Here is a 6,705-nt window from a genome sequence, read left to right as displayed (position 1 = left end):
CATGAACTCCTGGGAAAAATATGAACGCAACCCTGAAAAAGATGATATGTTTTCTAAATTTTGGAAAAGAAACTTTTCAAATAAACTGTTTAAACATTTCATTTCAGAAAAGTAAACCCTGGATATGGTTGTGGCCCAAAGTGGAATCCTAGCTACTCTAGCATGAACCGTCCATTCCATGGGACCTCAACATTGTTTCGAGGTGGTTGCATCTTCAAGGCTTCAACTCGGCAACTCAATAACATGGAGTATCATGTATGGTGCATTGAGGAGTAATTCATTTGTTTTTCCTCTTTGACTAAAATCCTTTTCCCACAACTGCTCCTCATGTAAAAATCGAGAAGTCAATATTATTTTTACTCAAACCTTAACAATAAAACTTAACCTTTTAAAAAAGTAGCATAATATTGAGCCCATGGTTGTATACCTTGACTGCTAATATTGGTTAGTGATGTTTCATAAGATACACAGACAACACCCAACCGCCACCTAGAGATATCATAGAGTTGATCGACCTGTCTGGGAGAATGAATTTTAGAGAAATTTTAGAGAAATAGTCTGTTTTGAAAAATGCTTTTGACATGTTATTTTTAGTGTTTACATTTCATCTTTCATTTTGGTGATGATAACATAAATATCTTCCAAATTAGCCCCTCTATTTCTTGACATAATTTAAATTTCGTGTGCTATCCTGCGCGCGCATGAGCAGAGGAAGTCACGCTTCCTCCAAACAGCTAAAAAACTTTCCATTTTTGGAAAGTTTTTTTCTATGTTTTTCCTTTTTTGAAAATTTTTCCAAGAAAAAACTTTTTTGGTTCAAAAGTTTTGATAGAAAAGTTATTGGAAAAAAGTTTTTAGAAAAGTAATAAAAAAAGTTACCTATGAAAAATTTTTGAGAAAAAATTATCAAGAAAAAGTTACCTATGAAAAGTTTTTGAGAAAAAATATCTAAAAAAAGTTTTCTGCAGGCTGGGACTTGGGCTAAAAAAACTTTTCCAAAAAACGTTATGGGAGAAAAGTTATCGAGAAAAAGTTTTTGATGAAATGTTATCGAGAAATGTTTTGAGAATAAGAAAAAGTTACCGAGAAATTTTTTTGAAAAAAAGTCATCGAGAAAAATATACCAAGAAAAAAGTTACCAAAAAATTTTTCAACACAAACTTTATCAACAAAATTTTCAACACAAACTTTATCAACAAAATTTTCAGCCCAAAAACTTGAAAACCAGCTCGGACCAATGCGGCCTAGCCGGCCTTAACACATGCGCGATCGCATGGCTCGGTAGTGACCAATCAGCACGGGGCCGCTCGGACAAGTCGTCCGCATGTGACTCAAAAATAGACTATCAAACATTGTCGGAGTGGGCCATGACTTCTCAAGTTGCGAGCGCACTCCAAACAGAAATTTCGCAGCAACTGAGATGAGACAGGTGACAAGTGGTGAAAATGTAAGAACAAGGGTTTGTTCGCCAAGGATCCGGTTTCACACTCTCATCGAGTTCTCTTTCTTCATAGAATATATTCTCTAGTGAATTAGAACTACTTTATGCCATTATTAGGCTAGTTTATTAGATTCTAATTCCAGAAAGAGAGTATGTGAGAGGGTAGGAAGTGATAAGGTTGTTGGAGGAAACGCCTCAGTTTAGAGATATTTAGATGATACACTGTGATGTTACTATAACAATCATAGTAGCTCAGTCACCACATCATATGTAAAGAGATGAAATGCCCAAAATACCTATCTATACATATGATTGTAACATAATATCTTAGTGGTAGCCTAATAATTTCTCCTACCCCTTTTTCTCTATAAATATGCCCTCAAAGGGCAGGGGAGAGGGGACCCCCAAGATTTTTCCCCCTGATAACCCAAACTCTCTCCCCCCCCCCCCTCTCCCTCTTCTCAAGGCTAATTAGCCATTTTCAAGCTTGAGTCCTCCTTAGTGAGTAGGATTCTCACCATGTGACGTTGGAGGCACATTTTTGTGTGACAATAGCTAGTGCCATCAGTGGAGAGAGGCACAAAAAAGCTCCGTTGGGAAGGAGAGGATCAGGAAGAATCTTCACAAACCAGTTTTCTATGCTGAACAGCGTGTGGGCGGAGATGTTTGCTGCATCGCTACAAGCATTGTGGAGCAGGTTGTCACAAAGTCACGAGGCATGTCTGCAGCTCTGGGACGAAGCACCTCCAAGTCCAAAGACGAACACAGAGGTAAAATCCGTGCAAGCCTCCACGTACGAGGTAAGAGCATGCACCCATTTATTGTGCATCAGTTAGATGTACCCTTATTTATTACTAGTATCAACTGGTGGTCAAGTGGACCGACAGGTACTCCTGTTAGCTTTCTAAGAGCTAGAAAATATTTCTTAGTATAGAGTCTACCATAGTTTGCATCCCCGGTGTGATTAGCATGTTTTCAGGGTCATAGGGCATGCACCACATCATACTGCACCTAGAGCACCATCTCGTTTATTGTGACATGACGTTGTGTAGGCCACAAACTACAGGTGCGATCAAATCGTCTGACATGCACTTGATGTGGGCTCCTGGCGCATGCGCGGTCCACAACAGGACATGGCGCCGTAGTATTTGACTAAAGTCCTCACGCTCGCACCATGGCATTGGGATATTTATTCTTGCGGTGTAGTATATTTACTTGCCGTATGCGTATAGGGCCTCTGTGTTCAATGGTTCACCTCAGAGGGTACATATGGATGGTACTAAAGAGTACCTCTTGACGTTGTGGTGGTGCCCACCTGTCCCGTCCACTGACAAGATTATCTCCTTGTCAGAGGTAGGTGCATGAAAGTAGGGCAACCTTGCGCGTCTATTTTTTCTAGGACCACCTTGCTACACCTTAAAAGCAGAGTACAATGTTGTGAGATAGCAGTAGCTTTTTGACTGTGGTGGGTGCATGCGTGTGCTATGGTAGAATGGCGTGGCAGGAGGGCCTGTTCTGCAACTAGTTGGTGACATGATGCGTAACCATTGCCATTCATTATAACACCACGATGTGTGTTTTGCTCTTTACAACTCACATAAACCCATGTCTAGCTAGGACCATGTGGCCGGCCAGCCATGGACATGAGTGCTTCTCGTGACTAGGTGTCGTGCGTCTATTTTTGTCTCTATTGGCTCAATGTGTTTGCAGGCCGATGAAAAAGACGGAAACCTCCCGCACGATGTTCACAGGTACCAGCACCGGCCTGACACCACCCCGAGCTACCCGCACTGGCTTTGCATCTATCGGAGGCCCCTCCACCCCAAGCGATGCTCTGGCGCCAAAGCCGCCAGAGGCCACGCTAGAGCCAATCACGCCGGAGGGGCAGCCTCCGCTATCCTTCACCCCAATCTACCTCGCGCTGGCTTCACATCCGTCGAAGGCCCCTCCGCCCCGAGCAATGCTCTGGCATCAAAGCCGCCATAGGCCACGTTGGAGCCGATCACACCGGAGGGGCGACCTCTGCTATCCTTCGCCCCGAGCTACCTCGCATCGACTCCGCATCCGTTGGAAGCCCCTCCGCCCCAAGCTATGCTCCGGCCCGAAGCCGCCGCAAGCCACTTCGAAGCCGATCCTGCCGAAGGGGCGGCCTCCGCTGTCCTTTGCTCTAAGCTACCTCGTGTTGGCTCCGCATTTGCCAGAGGCCCCTCTGTCTCGAGTGATGCTCCAGCATTGAAGCCGCCGGAGGCCACATTGGAGGCGACCTCCTCTGTCCTCTGCCCTGAGCTACCTCTTGTCGGCTCTGCATCCACCGGAGGCCCCGCAGTCTGAGCCACCTTGGTGGCGGCTTCCACAATCCTCCACCCCGAGCTACCTCGCTCCAGCTCCACATTTTTCAGAGAACCCGTAGTCTAGGACACCTCGGTGGTGGCCTCCTCAGTCCTCCACCCTAAGCCACGTCACGCCGGAGCCACCTCCATGCCGGAGTCCTCTGCTCTGCACCACCTCCATGCTGGAGCCTCACACTATGCCACCTCCTCTCGGAGGCCGGGCTCCGCACCACCTCTGTGCCAGAGCCTCAACTTCATGCCACCTCCTCACCGGAGGCCGCAACCAAGCTCTGGCCCACCTCCACTGACTCAATCCACTTGCCCACGCTGGACGTCGCTTGCGTGGAGGCCGAGCTCCCACGAACAGAGAGCTGCACTCTAGTCCACCTCGCCGTAGTCCATGCTCTATGCAAGAGGCAGCTTCACAGACTGCCAGCCGCTTTGGAGGATCAGGCAAAGCCTCCTATGATGGAGGCATGCTGGGCTCTGACTCTGCTTTGGTGGCCCAGGTGGAGGGGTGCTGGGCTCCGGCTCCCCGCCGGACCGACAACTCTGTGAGGACGATGCCACGCGAGGGACCGGCCTCGGTGGAACATGGGCACCAAACCCGCCGCCTCCGGTGGCTCGATGGACGTGCCCCCGAGCAGCCCCCACCTCGGCTTCACCTCCTGGCTGGCAACTCCGTGAAGACACGCGCCTAGGTACTAGCCTCGCCAAAGTGCCAGACTCCGAACCTACAGCGAATGTAGGGGTCCTCGAGTAGCATGTGGAACTCGTCTGCCATGAATGTCAAGGTGTGGTGTGGCATGCTGCCACACTGGTGACGCGGTGCACCCAGATGGTGTACATGGCACCCTCTGCATGGTTCATGGTGAGAGCAGACATGAGCTTGGTGATGCGTTTGATGGCGACGAGGAGCGGCGGCACCTCCCCAGCCTCGTCAAATGCCCACTTATCGTCCATGCCCTCAAACTACACAATGTCCTGCTCGATGGTGTTGGTGAACTTGTCCAACGTCACCTCCGAGATGACTGATGCCACCGAGTCACAGTCTCGGGCATCGTGGCGAGGTCTGGCTCACTGGCCTCCTCTAGCACGGCGTTGACCTCTGCCTCGCTGTTGCCCATGTCCTCTCCGACTTTGTCAACATGGTCTTTGGATTTCTCCTGGCGTGTCTCCTTGATGTGCTCATTTAGATTGATGGGGGCCGAGCGAGATGTTGCGGGCGAGCCTGACCTCGTGGGTGGTGGCCACCGAGAAGCTGCTAGACTTGAGCGGAGGGATGGGGATCCTATCCATTTCTTGGTGCAACCCAGCTCAGAGCAATGGTCAATGCCACATTGGTTCAATTGTGCGTATGGCCTGTGAGGCATTGAAAGGGAGAGAAGAGGTCAGGTGTGTGCTTGTTTGTTATTGCATGCGTGTGGAGACAGGAGACATGATTCACATAGGCTAATATATATATATATATATATATATATATATATATATAGAGAGAGAGAGAGAGAGAGAGAGAGGGCTAGCTCATGGGCTGGTCACTCAAAGACCAAGAGGATTGGTGTGTGCTTGCTTCACGTCAGCACATTTTGAAATAAAAATTACCTCAACAAAAGCCCATGATGATGGCAAAAGTTCATCACAGTTGTACTTTCTTTGTACCTCGTAGGCAATAAGCCTTGCTCATGTGACACACTGTCTCAACGACCCCATACCTCGGTAAAAACCCACAATGATGGCAAAAGCTCATCACAATGGCATTTGCTCCGCACCTCATAGGATATAAGTCTTGATCGTGTGACGTACTGCCTCGATGGCCACGTGCCTCGCAAAAGCCCACGACAATGGCAAAAGCCTGTCACAGTGGTACTTACTCCACACCTCGTAAGCTATAAGCCTCAGTCGCGTGACGCACTGCTTCTCTCTCTCTCTCTCTCTCTCTCTCTCTCTCTCTCTCTGTTGACTCTACATCCATTGCGGGAGGCTTCGGACAGCTTTGCCTCCGTCGAGCTCATCGGGTCTACCACTGAGGGGGTAATGGACTACCCCCCTAAGCCTCGCCATTGACTTCAACTACGACTACCATTACAGGGGGCTCCGAATGGCTCTGCCTCCATTGAGTCCCGCCGCATCTACCGTTGAGGAGGTCACGAACTGCCCCTTAGTCTCACCGTTGACCCCTCCTCCAGCTACCGTTACTGTGAGGCTCCGGACGACTCTATCTCCATTGAGTCCCGCCGCGCCTACCGTTGAGGGGTAGTGTACTGCCCCCCTTAGCATCATCATCGACTCCGCCTCTGGCTACCGTGTCTGCGGGGCTCCAGACAACTCAACCTCCATTGAGTCCCGCCGCGTCTACCACTGAGGGGGTTATGAACTACCTCCCTCAGACTCGCTGTCGACTCTGCCTCTGGCTACTGCTACTGTGGGGCTCTAGATGACTCTACCTCCATTGAGCCCTACCACATCTACTGTTGAGGGGGTAGTGGGCATCTTCCCTCAGCCTCGACGTCGACTGCACCTCCGGCTATCACCGCAACAGGGCTCCAGACGGCTCTACCTTCGTTGAGCCTCGCCGCATCTACCACTAAGGGGGTAGTGGACTACCCCTCCTAGTATTGTCATTGACTCTACCTCTGACTACCATTATAGGGGACTCTGGATGGTTCTGCCTCCATCGAGCCCCGCCGCGTCCATCGCTGAGGGGGTAGCAGACTGCCCCCTTAGCCTCATCGTCGACTACGCCTCTGTCTATCACCATCGCGAGGCTCCGGATGGCTCTGCCTTTGTCGAGCCTCGTTGCGTCTACCGTTGAGGGGTAGTGGACCGCCCCTTAATCTCATCGTCGACTCCACCTTTGACTACCATTGCGGGGGGCTCCGGACGGCTCTGCCTCCTTCAAGTCTCGCCGTGTCTACCACTAAGGGGTTCTTGAAT

The sequence above is a fragment of the Phragmites australis genome, chromosome 2 (assembly GCF_958298935.1).
Source record: "Phragmites australis chromosome 2, lpPhrAust1.1, whole genome shotgun sequence".
Classification (NCBI taxonomy): Eukaryota; Viridiplantae; Streptophyta; class Magnoliopsida; order Poales; family Poaceae; genus Phragmites; species Phragmites australis.
This window is presented reverse-complemented; position numbering follows the sequence as displayed.